The 13,646-nt window shown below is 41.0% G+C and overlaps 4 pseudogenes; all 4 read left to right on the top strand.

Moving 5' to 3' along the window:
- The first annotated feature begins 451 nt into the window (after positions 1–451).
- LOC148770261 (putative pentatricopeptide repeat-containing protein At5g37570 pseudogene) lies at positions 452–2,230 on the top strand (annotated as a pseudogene).
- A 777-nt stretch (positions 2,231–3,007) lies between these two features.
- LOC148770260 (putative pentatricopeptide repeat-containing protein At5g37570 pseudogene) lies at positions 3,008–4,850 on the top strand (annotated as a pseudogene).
- A 606-nt stretch (positions 4,851–5,456) lies between these two features.
- On the top strand, positions 5,457–7,277 carry LOC148770259 (putative pentatricopeptide repeat-containing protein At5g37570 pseudogene; annotated as a pseudogene).
- Positions 7,278–7,919: 642 nt separating this feature from the next.
- On the top strand, positions 7,920–10,137 carry LOC148770258 (putative pentatricopeptide repeat-containing protein At5g37570 pseudogene; annotated as a pseudogene).
- Positions 10,138–13,646: the final 3,509 nt, after the last annotated feature.

Here is a 13,646-nt window from a genome sequence, read left to right as displayed (position 1 = left end):
GAAGTGTTCGAGTTTGGTCGGTTAAAATGTGACCAAACATTTTACGATTAGAGAAGTGAAGGCACTATGATTAGAGAATACCGCGAATTGATCACTGCATCGTCTACGATTTTTGTCATATTAAAATAAAATTAAAAATTTCCCAAGATTAAATTTATAGATTTTCTTGGAATTGAGAGAGAAGTTGTGTCCTAGAAAATATTTATGCTCTATGTGCACGTTTAAACCATCCCCTCATATATCTATCTAAATTTAGTGCATGATTTTGGCAAAGTAGCATTGAGTCAAAATCAAATTCGTTTTGCTTGAGCTACAATCCAACCTAATGTCAATATTTTAACATTTATTATTATTTTTATAGAAAAATAGCAACAATAATTTAAAAAAAAAAAGGTTTAGTATAAAATGCCCAGAAAAATTGCTGCTTGAACAGAATCTCTCAATAAATCTTCCAGTTTCCCCCGTTAGTGGGAGCGTCGGAGTTTTCCCACCGTCGCAACGTCCGCCGGAGATGGCCGCAATTTGGAGTTAGGGTTTATTTAAATTACAGAAAGCTCTAATGCGCTTCTCTTCAGAATTGGAGCATTCGTCTTCAGCTATATTATCCTTCTTGAGAGGTTGCAAAACTATCCGGGATTTCAACCAAGTCCACACCCAAATCATTCGCGGAGGCTGTGAGCAAGACCATTTCTTGACTACTCACTTCATTTCCATCCGTGCCGCCGTTCATCCCTCCAATCTCTCATACCCCACCGCCGTTTTCGACTGCGTTACCCGCCCAAATATTTATCTATGGAACTTTTTGATGAAATCATACTGCCAGAACTCTTCTCTGAAGAAATGCTTCTCGTTTTTCAGAAGGATGAAGAGGGGGTTGGATGTGGTTCCTGATAAGTACACCTTCCCTTCTGTGATGAAAGCCTGTTCTAACGTTTCGGCTCTGGAGGAAGGCAGGGTTCTTCACGGGGTGATGGTGAGGTGTGGCACTGATGGGGATGTGTTCGTGGGGTCTAGTTTGGTCGACTTTTATGGCAAGTGTGGGCAGATCGGCTGCGCGCGTAAGGTGTTCGATGGAATGTCTGTGAGGAATGAGGTTTCTTGGACAGCCATGATGGTGGGGTACATGAGCCTTGGGGATATGGCTGCTGCGAAATCCTTGTTTGATGAAATGCCTAAGAGGAATACGGCGACGTGGAATGCGATGATCAAGGGGTTGGTGAGGTCGGGCGATTTGAATTGCGCAAGGAACCTGTTCGACGAAATGCCTGTAAGAAACGAGGTTTCGTTTACCACCCTGATCGACGGGTATGCCAAGGGAGGTGACATGGCAGTTGCGAGATCCTTGTTCGATCAGTTGACTCACAAGGATTTGTTTTCATTGTCTGCTTTAATGTCGGGGTATGTACAAAACGGGAAGCCATGTGAGGCAATCAATGCTTTTTCCGAAATGCAGGATTCAAATTTGAAGCAAGATGAATTCATAATGGTGAATTTGATGTCTGCCTGTTCTCAATTAGGGTGTTCCGAGCTAGCAAAATGGATCGATTCCTACATGAAAAATGGATCCTTTGACCTAAGGCGCGCCCACGTGGCTGCTGCTCTCGTTGACATGAACGCAAAGTGTGGCAACATGGATCGTGCATCTTCACTGTTCGAAGAAATGCCTGGACGATATTTGATTTCGTATTGCTCCACAATCCAGGGCTTATGCATTCACGGGTTCGGTTCCCAAGCGGTTCACCTCTTCGATAGGATGATAAATGAAGGGATATGGCCTGATGACGTGGCATTCACCGTTATCTTGTCAGCATGCACTCGCGCTGGACTCGTTGATGATGTGTGTCGTTTGTTCGAATTGATGATTAAGAGCTACTCGATCAATCCAACTCCTGATCATTATGCGTGTATGGTCAACCTTCTTGGAAAATCGAGAAAGCTTGAATCTGCTTACGAGCTGATACGGTCAATGCCTGTGGAATCACATGCTCGTGCGTGGGGTGCTCTTCTCGAGGCTTGTAGGGTCAACTGTGATGTTGACTTGGGTGAGGTGGTGGCGAGTAGACTCTTCGAGCTCGAGCCTCATAATGCCGGCAATTATGTACTGTTATCGAATATTTACGCGGAAGCTGATAGATGGAGTAACGTGTTTAACGTGAGGGATAAAATGAGCTAGAGCGGAGTTAGAATAGTACCCGGCGGCACTTATGTAGAGTCAACTATGGCCGCTTGATTCTTGAAGTTTGCCCCCACAGTCGAACATGTGCTTCATAAGCAAAGAAGGTGTCCGATGCAGTTCTAAAGTTGATGCTTCTTCGTTAGTGGGGCCCACTTTTGAAGCCGCAACGCTACATTTTGAGCAGAGTACATCAGTATATAACCAATGCCACTTTCCCCTCTCAGTGGTGGAGCTAAGGGTAATGAGGGGCCAAACATTTAAAAATCTCCAATTGAAGTGTTCGAATTTGGTCGGTTAAAATGTGACCAAACATTTTACGATTAGAGAAGTGAAGGCACTATGATTAGAGAATACTGCGAATTGATCACTGCATCGTCTATGATTTTTGTCGGATTAAAATAAAATTAAAAATTTCCCAAGATTAAATTTATAGATTTTCTTGGAATTGAGAGAGAAGTTGTGTCCTAGAAAATATTTATGCTCTATGTGCACGTTTAAACCATCCCCTCATATATCTATCTAAATTTAGTGCATGATTTTGGCAAAGTAGCATTGAGTCAAAATCAAATTCCATTGCTTGACCTACAATCCAACCTAATGTCAATATTTTAACATTTATTATTATTTTTATAGAAAGATAGCAACAATAATTTAAAAAAAAAAGGGTTTAGTATAAAATGCCCATAAAAATTGCTGCTTGAACAGAATCTCTCAATAAATATTCCAGTTTCCCCCGTTAGTGGGAGCGTCGGAGTTTTCCCACCGTCGCAACGTCCGCCGGAGATGGCCGCAATTTGGAGTTAGGGTCTATTTAAATTACAAAAAGCTCTAATGCGCTTCTCTTCAGAATTGGAGCATTCGTCTACAGCTATATTATCCCTCTTGAGAGGTTGCAAAACTATCCGGGATTTCAACCAAGTCCACACCTAAATCATTCGCGGAGGCTGTGAGCAAGACCATTTCTTGATTACCCACTTCATTTCCATTTGTGCCGCCGTTCTGCCCTCCAATCTCTCATACCCCACCACCGTTTTCGACTGCGTTACCCGCCCAAATATTTATCTCTGGAACGTTTTAATGAAATCATACTGCCAGAACTTTTCTCTGAACGAATGCTTCTCGTTTTTGAGAAGGATGAAGAGGGGGTTGGATGTGGTTCCTGATAAGTACACCTTCCCTTCTGTGATTAAAGCCTGTTCTAACGTTTCGGCTCTGGAGGAAGGCAGGGTTCTTCACGGGGTGACGGTGAGGTGTGGCACTGATGGGGATTTGTTCGTGGGGTCTAGTTTGGTCGAATTTTATGGCAAGTGTGGGCAGATCGGCTGCGCGCGTAAGGTGTTCGATGGAATGTCTGTGAGGAATGAGGTTTCTTGGACAGCCATGATGGTGGGGTACCTGAGTTTTGGGGATATGGCTGCTGCGAAATCCTTGTTTGATGAAATGCCTAAGAGGAATACGGCGACGTGGAATGCGATGATCAAGGGGTTGGTGAGGTCGGGCGATTTGAATTGCGCAAGGAACCTGTTCGACGAAATGCCTGTAAGAAACGAGGTTTCGTTTACCACCCTGATCGACGGGTATGCCAAGGGAGGTAACATGGCAGCTGCGAGATCCTTGTTCGATCAGTTGACTCACAAGGATTTGTTTTCATGGTCTACTTTAATGTCGGGGTATGTACAAAACAGGAAGCCATGTGAGGCAGTGAAAGCTTTTTCCGAAATGCAGGATTCAAATTTGAAGCAAGATGAATTCATAATGGTGAATTTGATGTCAGTCTGTTCTCAATTAGGGTGTTCCGAGCTAGCAAAATGGATCGATTCCTACATGAAAAACGGATCCTTTGACCTAAGGCGCGCCCACGTGGCTGCTGCTCTCGTTGACATGAACGCAAAGTGTGGCAACATGGATCGTGCATCTTCACTGTTCGAAGAAATGCCTGAACGAGATTTGCTTTCGTATTGCTCCACAATCCAGGGCTTATGCATTCACGGGTTCGGTTCCCAAGCGGTTCACCTCTTCGATAGGATGATAAATGAAGGGATAAGGCCTGATGACGTGGCATTCACCGTATCTTGTCACCATGCACTCACGTTGGACTCGTTGATGATGGGTGCCGTTTTTTCGAATTGATGATTAATAGCTACTCGATCAATCCAACTCCAGATCATTATGCGTGTATGGTCAACCTTCTTGGAAAATCGGGAAAGCTTGAATCTGCTTACGAGCTTATACAGTCAATGCCTATAGAATCACATGCTGGTGCGTGGGGTGCTCTTCTCGAGGCTTGTAGGGTCAACTGTGATGTTGACTTGGGTGAGGTGGTGGCGAGTAGACTCTTCGAGCTCGAGCCTCATAATGCCGGTAATTATGTACTGTTATCGAATATTTACGCAGAAGCTGATAGATGGAGTAATGTGTTTAACGTGAGGGATAAAATGAGTAAGAGCAGAGTTAGGAAAGTACCCGGCTGCACTTATGTAGAGTCAACTATGGCCGCCTGATTCTTGAAGTTTGCCCCCACAGTCGAACATGTGCTTCATAGGCAAAGAAGGTGTTCGATGCAGTTCTAAAGTCGATGCTTCTTCGTTAGTGGGGGCCACTTTTGAAGCCGCAACGCTACATTTTGAGCAGAGTACATCAATATATAACCAATGCCATTTTCCCCTCTCAGTGGTGGAGCTAAGGGTAATGAGGGGCCAAACATTTAAAAATCTCCAATCGAAGTGTTCGAGTTTGGTCGGTTAAAATGTGACCAAACATTTAACGATTAGAGAAGTGAAGGCACTATGATTAGAGAATACCGCGAATTGATCACTGCATCGTCTACGATTTTTGTCGGATTAAAATAAAATTAAAAATTTCCCAAGATTAAATTTATAGATTTTCTTGGAATTGAGAGAGAAGTTGTGTCCTAGAAAATATTTATGCTCTATGTGCACGTTTAAACCATCCCCTCATATATCTATCTAAATTTAGTGCATGATTTTGGCAAAGTAGCATTGAGTCAAAATCACATTCAATTTGCTTGAGCTACAATCCAACCTAATGTCAATATTTTAACATTTATTATTATTTTTATAGAAAAATAGCAACAATAATTTAAAAAAAAAAAGGGTTTAGTATAAAATGCCCAGAAAAATTGCTGCTTGAACAGAATCTCTCAATAAATCTTCCAGTTTCCCCCATTAGTGGGAGCGTCGGAGTTTTCCCACCGTCGCAACGTCCGCCGGAGATGGCCGCAATTTGGAGTTAGGGTTTATTTAAATTACAGAAAGCTCTAATGCGCTTCTCTTCAGAATTGGAGCATTCGTCTTCAGCTATATTATCCCTCTTGAGAGGTTGCAAAACTATCCGGGATTTCAACCAAGTCCACACCCAAATCATTCGCGGAGGCTGTGAGCAAGACCATTTCTTGACTACTCACTTCATTTCCATCTGTGCCGCCGTTCATCCCTCCAATCTCTCATACCCCACCGCCGTTTTCGACTGCGTTACCCGCCCAAATATTTATCTATGGAACTTTTTGATGAAATCATACTGCCAGAACTCTTCTCTGAAGAAATGCTTCTCGTTTTTCAGAAGGATGAAGAGGGGGTTGGATGTGGTTCCTGATAAGTACACCTTCCCTTTTGTGATGAAAGCCTGTTCTAACGTTTCGGCTCTGGAGGAAGGCAGGGTTCTTCACGGGGTGATGGTGAGGTGTGGCACTGATGGGGATGTGTTCGTGGGGTCTAGTTTTGTCGACTTTTATGGCAAGTGTGGGCAGATCGGCTGCGCGCGTAAGGTGTTCGATGGAATGTCTGTGAGGAATGAGGTTTCTTGGACAGCCATGATGGTGGGGTACATGAGCTTTGGGGATATGGCTGCTGCGAAATCTTTGTTTGATGAAATGCCTAAGAGGAATACGGCGACGTGGAATGCGATGATCAAGGGGTTGGTGAGGTCGGGCGATTTGAATTGCGCAAGGAACCTGTTCGACGAAATGCCTGTAAGAAACGAGGTTTCGTTTACCACCCTGATCGACGGGTATGCCAAGGGAGGTGACATGGCAGCTGCGAGATCCTTGTTCGATCAGTTGACTCACAAGGATTTGTTTTCATTGTATGCTTTAATGTCGGGGTATGTACAAAACGGGAAGCCATGTGAGGCAATCAAAGCTTTTTCCGAAATGCACGATTAAAATTTGAAGCAAGATGAATTCATAATGGTGAATTTGATGTCTGCCTGTTCTCAATTAGGGTGTTCCGAGCTAGCAAAATGGATCGATTCCTACATGAAAAACGGATCCTTTGACCTAAGGCGCGCCCACGTGGCTGCTGCTCTCGTTGACATGAACGCAAAGTGTGGCAACATGGATCGTGCATCTTCACTGTTCGAAGAAATGCCTGGACGATATTTGATTTCGTATTGCTCCACAATCCAGGGCTTATGCATTCACGGGTTCGGTTCCCAAGCGGTTCACCTCTTCGATAGGATGATAAATGAAGGGATAAGGCCTGATGACGTGGCATTCACCGTTATCTTGTCAGCATACACTCGCGCTGGACTCGTTGATGATGGGTGCCGTTTTTTCGAATTGATGATTAATAGCTACTCGATCAATCCAACTCCAGATCATTATGCGTGTATGGTCAACCTTCTTGGAAAATCGGGAAAGCTTGAATCTGCTTACGAGCTTATACGGTCAATGCCTGTGGAATCACATGCTGGTGCGTGTGGTGCTCTTCTCGAGGCTTGTAGGGTCAACTGTGATGTTGACTTGGGTGAGGTGGTGGCGAGTAGACTCTTCGAGCTCGAGCCTCATAATGCCGGTAATTATGTATTGTTATCGAATATTTACGCGGAAGCTGATAGATGGAGTAACGTGTTTAACGTGAGGGATAAAATGAGTAAGAGCGGAGTTAGAAAAGTACCCGGCTGCACTTATGTAGAGTCAACTATGGCCGCCTGATTCTTGAAGTTTGCCCCCACAGTCGAACATGTGCTTCATAGGCAAAGAAGGTGTTCGATGCAGTTCTAAAGTCAATGCTTCTTCGTTAGTGGGACCCACTTTTGAAGCCGCAACGCTACATTTTGAGCAGAGTACATCAGTATATAACCAATGCCACTTTCCCCTCTCAGTGGTGGAGCTAAGGGTAATGACGGGCCAAACATTTAAAAATCTCCAATCGAAGTGTTCGAGTTTGGTCGGTTAAAATGTGACCAAACATTTTACGATTAGAGAAGTGAAGGCACTATGATTAGAGAATACTGCGAATTGATCACTGCATCGTCTACGATTTTTGTCGGATTAAAATAAAATTAAAAATTTCCCAAGATTAAATTTATAGATTTTCTTCAAATTGAGAGAGAAGTTGTGTCCTAGAAAATATTTATGCTCTACAAATTTTGTATGTATGTGCACGTTTAAACCATCCCCTCATATATCTATCTAAATTTAGTGCATGGTTTTGGCAAAGTAGCATTGAGTCTAAATCAAATTCCATTGCTTGAGCTACAATCCAACCTAATGTCAATATTTTAACATTTATTATTATTTTTATAGAAAAATAGCAACAATAATTTTTTTAAAAAAAGGTTTAGTATAAAATGCCTAGAAAAATTGCTGCTTGAACACAATCTCTCAATAAATCTTCTTGTTTCCCCCGTTAGTGGGAGTGTCGGAGTTTTCCCACCGTCGCAACGTCCGCCGGAGATGGCTGCAATTTGGAGTTAGGGTTTATTTAAATTACAGAAAGCTATAATGCGCTTCTCTTCAGAATTGGAGCATTCGTCTTCAGCTATATTATCCCTCTTGAGAGGTTGCAAAACTATCCGGGATTTCAACCAAGTGCACACCCAAATCATACGCGGAGGCTGTGAGCAAGACCATTTCTTGATTACCCACTTCATTTCCATCTGTGCCGCCGTTCTTCCCTCCAATCTCTCATACCCCACCGCCGTTTTCGACTGCGTTACCCGCCCAAATATTTATATATGGAACGTTTTGATGAAATCATACTGCCAGAACTCTTCTCTGAACGAATGCTTCTCGTTTTTCAGAAGGATGAAAAGGGGGTTAGATGTGGTTCCTGATAAGTACACCTTCCCTTCTGTGATTAAAGCCTGTTCTAACGTTTCGGCTTTGGAGGAAGGCAGGGTTCTTCACGGGGTGACGGTGTGGTGTGGCACTGATGGGGATGTGTTCGTGAGGTCTAGTTTGGTCGACTTTTATGGCAAGTGTGGGCAGATCGGCTGCGCGCGTAAGGTGTTCGATGGAATGTCTCTGAGGAATGAGGTTTCTTGGACAGCCATGATGGTGGGGTACCTGAGCTTTGGGGATATGGCTGCTGCGAAATCCTTGTTTGATGAAATGCCTAAGAGGAATACGGCGACGTGGAATCCGATGATCAAGGGGTTGGTGAGGTCGGGCGATTTGAATTGCGCAAGGAACCTGTTCGACGAAATGCCTGTAAGAAACGAGGTTTCGTTTACCACCCAGATCGACGGGTATGCCAAGGGAGGTGACATGGCAGCTGCGAGATCCTTGTTCGATCAGTTGACTCACAAGGATTTGTTTTCATGGTCTGCTTTAATGTCGGGGTATGTACAAAACGGGAAGCCATGTGAGGCAGTCAAAGCTTTTTCCGAAATGCAGGATTCAAATTTGAAGCAAGATGAATTCATAATGGTGAATTTGATGTCTGCCTGTTCTCAATTAGGGTGTTCCGAGCTAGCAAAATGGATCGATTCCTACATGAAAAACGGATCCTTTGACCTAAGGCGCACCCACGTGGCTGCTGCTCTCGTTGACATGAACGCAAAGTGTGGCAACATGGATCGTGCATCTTCACTGTTCGAAGAAATGCCTGAACGATATTTGATTTCGTATTTCTCCACAATCCAGGGCTTATGCATTCACGGGTTCGGTTCACAAGCGGTTCACCTCTTCGATAGGATGATAAATGAAGGGATAAGGCCTGATGACGTGGCATTCACCGTTATCTTGTCAGCATGCACTCGCGCTGGACTCGTTGATGATGTGTGCCGTTTGTTCGAATTGATGATTAAGAGCTACTCGATCAATCCAACTCCAGATCATTATGCGTGTATGGTCAACCTTCTTGGAAAATCGGGAAAGCTTGAATCTGCTTACGAACTTATACGGTCAATGCCTGTGGAATCACATGCTGGTGCGTGGGGTGCTCTACTCGAGGCTTGTAGGGTCAACTATGATGTTGACTTGGGTGAGGTGGTGGCGAGTACACTCTTCGAGCTCGAGCCTCATAATGCCGGTATTTATGTACTGTTATCGAATATTTACGCGGAAGCTGATAGATGGAGTAACGTGTTTAACGTGAGGGATAAAATGAGTAAGAGCGGAGTTAGAAAAGTACCCGGCTGCACTTATGTAGAGTCAACTATGGCCGCCTGATTCTTGAAGTTTGCCCCCACAGTCGAACATGTGGTTCATATGCAAAGAAGGTGTTCGATGCAGTTCTAAAGTCGATGCTTCTTCGTTAGTGGGGCCCACTTTTGAAGCCACAACGCTACATTTTGAGCAGAGTACGTCAGTATATAACCAATGCCATTTTCCCCTCTCAGTGGTTGAGCTAAGGGTAATGGGGGGCCACCCCCCCCCCCCCCCCCCCCCCCAAGTGAACTTTTTGTGTTTATTTTAGCCAGATGAAGGCAAAATCCTGGTTATGCAGCGTTCTACGGTGGAGTGGAATTATCGGAACTAATGTGAATAATACCTAATTGCGTTTTTTTTCTCGAAAAGTTTGCTATATTTTGTTGACCTCAGGGATTGTGATCGTAGTGTTTTATTAACGGTGAAGTGTTGTAGCATTTAAGTTTTTTAAATGTAGGTAGTCGTAATAGATTTACGAACTGTTGTTTATATTTATTTGTAGCTTCGGGAAGGCGTGTTCTTCACTAAGTTGTACAGGAATATATTTGATTTTGTTGAATTGCAGATTGATTCATCAAATTAATGGATCTGATAATTTATTCTGTTGCTTTTTTTTTTCTATAATTATTATTATTACATGGCAAGTCAATCCAACAAGAAAACAAGATCTTCGACGAGCTACGATCGACTTCTCTTCACACGAGCTGCTCAGGTTTTCTTCCGAAGCTTTAACCTTTTAAACGTCTGTTCATCGTCTATTTAATCGAAATTGTTGTCACTAATCAATCTCCAATTGATTACTGCAGTAACAAATGCTGGTGAAAATACTTTGAATTTAATTGTTCCAGTCAATGATTAAACACTCTTATTTGATCAAGCGACCAAACATTACATAAAAGAGAAAAAAAAAGGAACAATTGTGGAAAAGTGGTTAAGTTACTATGATTATAGTCTAGAGAGCAGTTAAAGTAGGGTAATTAGTGGCTAACTAATTTAATTACTTAAATTAACAAACATGACTTTAATTGATGGATGTGTTACATTTCAACTGATGAACACTTTAAGTAGTGTAGTGTGCAAGTCACATGCCTTCATAATTTTCCACCACCAACATCATTTATTCATTCATTTCATTTAATTTAATTTAATCCATATTAATTATTATGACCTCAACAAGATTCTGCATATATAGTTTAATATACCTGTTTGCTTGTTGATAGATAGATTCATATTACAATGTGGGCTTTACTATTAGATATTATGAACATAAATAATTGAGAAAAAAATAGATATAATATACGTACACATATTACAGTAGACACGTGTATATTGCCATGTTTTTTAATGTAGATGTGTTTGTATTGAAGAAGAGAGACAAGACTTAGGTGATGAGCAACGAGGACAAATTTTTTTTGGACAAAAAAATCTGATGCATTATAGGACTGTGAGTTACATAATTTAAGGATAAATTACGGGTATACCCTTGAGATAAAACTAGGGGTGAACACGGGTGGGTTTGGGCGGGTTTGGGCAAAAAAATAACCCGACCCGACATAGGCGGGTTGACAAATCCACAAACTGCACCTGCCTAATTATCCTAAATACCCGCACGGATCGGGTTGGTCGGGTTTGGCAGTTGGCGGGCGGGTTGGCGGGTCGGGTGAAGAAAAACTATATTACCATTCTTTTTACCTTTAAACAATGCATACTAATGTCCAGAGAAAAAGACACAGACCTATTCTTACATCTAAAAAAATAATTTCAGAACACAGGCGAAGAAGTGGAGATCTCTTTATTCATCAACCAACCATCAAATTTAGAACTACCGTGGTCTGGGAAGAGTGAAGACTGAAGTAGTGGAGTTGCCACTAACGATTTTTGGGCTCGACGGTCGAAGAATCAGACGGCATCAATGGCTGTGGTGGCGAATCTAGCCAGCCGCGACGGTGTTGCAAAATAGATGCAGCTGTGATTTGTAATTAAAGTAAAAGATGAGAAGAATTGATTGGGTTAGATTTGGGAATAGAGGCAGACAGATGACGGGAAATGTCAACTTTATTCAATATATATTTAATTATTTTTTCATAAAACATTTATATATATAAATATAATGTGGGTATGCGTGCGGGTCGGGTTTGAAGCGGGTTACAGAAACAAAAACTGCCAACCGACCCGCTCAATGCGGGTTTCTCACATTTAAAACTGCTGGCACAATATTGAATTTTAAAACATGCGGGTTTCGGGCGGGTCGGTTCGGGTTGGGCGGGTCGGTCGGGTTGGGCGGGTATATGTTCACCCCTAGATAAAACTAAATAAATTACGAATCTCTGTTGTATTGGTAATTACAAATATGCCCTTAAAATTAACAACCTGTTACAAAAACTTAATATAATTAATTAATTGTCTAGATTACCCTTATTGCTAAACAAACAAATTCTGGGTAAATTACGAGTAAACCCCTCAAGTAAGATAAAATTTCACATTTACCCCAAGAGTAGATTTGGAAATTTATAATGATATTTCATGGAGTTTTTAAGATTATGTTACTCATAACTCTGTTAGGGTGTAATTGTAAAACAGAGAAGTAACTCAAGGGTATTTGTAATTAGTAATACCACAGAGGCTTGTAAGTTATTTAGTGTTATCTCAGGGGTATTTGTAATTATACTAAATTTAATATTGAGACTCACTAAAGTTTAATAAACAAAAAATGCAATTACTTTTCCCTACTTTTTTTTTTCAATTTGAGTATGAACCGTGTGTGTCAAGAGGCTTGAAGATACCTACTAAAGCTTAGCTTAAGTCATTAGCAAACTTAAGTTGTACAACATTGAAATGAATTAAAATTAGGCTGCAGATATTTGCAAGACGAAAATTACTAAGTTCAAGATCTTACTTCATGCAAGACCAAAATATAAATAAATTTACTAAAATCAAGACTGGAAATTACAAATATAACCCCAATAATAATTTAGATATTATTAATTTAAATTAAGCTAATTGCTATTGCAAGACCAAAAAAAAAATACAAAAAAAAAGAATAAAAAAAAAGGAAAAAAGAGAGGGAACTCACTCCCCCAACAAAACACCAACATCTTCTTCTTCACCTTCATTTTACACATTTTTTTCCACAAAAAAATCTTCCATATTCTCCAAAACCCTTATCGCATAAAACCCTCAAATCTTACTAAAACTTGAAAATAAGGACATTATGGATACACAAGACATAAATATGGAGGATTCTAAGGTCGAAGAACACAAAGAGGTAAGAAATATTCTACTTTGAGATCGTTTTTCTCGTTTTTCACACCTCATTTCACGGACAAAAAATTCGACATGTACAGGTCGAAATATCCGCTTTATATCGACACAGTAGTGTCGAAAATTTCAAAATAATTCGACACTCCTTAACTGTCGAATTATATTGAAATTTTCGACACTGTGGTGTCGATATTAAGCGGATATTTCGACATGTGCATGTCGATTTTTTGCGGATATTTCGACAACGGACTTCAACGACGACGGGGAGGTGGTGGACTTCAACGGCGACGGCGACGGGGCGACGACGACGGGGCGACTGCAACGGGGCGACGATGATTTTTTTGCTGCAATTGATTATTTTTGTTTTCTTCTTCCCTTCTTCCCTTCTCGTTTTTCAATTCTCAATTCAATTTCTTTTTTCTTTCTTTTTTTATTAATTTTTCTTTCTTTTTTTATTATTTTTTCTTTTTTAAATTGGTCTTGCAAAAGGAAATTAATAAAATAATTTTTTTTTGTTTGTATTTTATTAAGGTTATTATAGTCTTTTTATACTGAATTTAATAAAAAAAATTAATTTGGTCTTGCTCTAAGTAATTTTCGTCTTGCAAATAGTCGCTGCCTTAAAATTAAGATTAATGAATCAAAAGGATGCATGGTACATATGTATCACGTTTGATTAGTTATTATTATATATTATAATATAATGTTCGAAAAAATAAGGTTGTTGATGAATCATTACTTGTTGGAAAATCAATGAAATATGTATATTGTAAATAAAATAAAAATAAGAAAATGTAAATGAAGTAATAAAACAAA

This window comes from Erythranthe guttata, chromosome 6, assembly GCF_056151865.1.
Source record: "Erythranthe guttata isolate IM_541 chromosome 6, IM_541, whole genome shotgun sequence".
NCBI lineage: Eukaryota > Viridiplantae > Streptophyta > Magnoliopsida > Lamiales > Phrymaceae > Erythranthe > Erythranthe guttata.
This window is presented reverse-complemented; position numbering and strand designations above follow the sequence as displayed.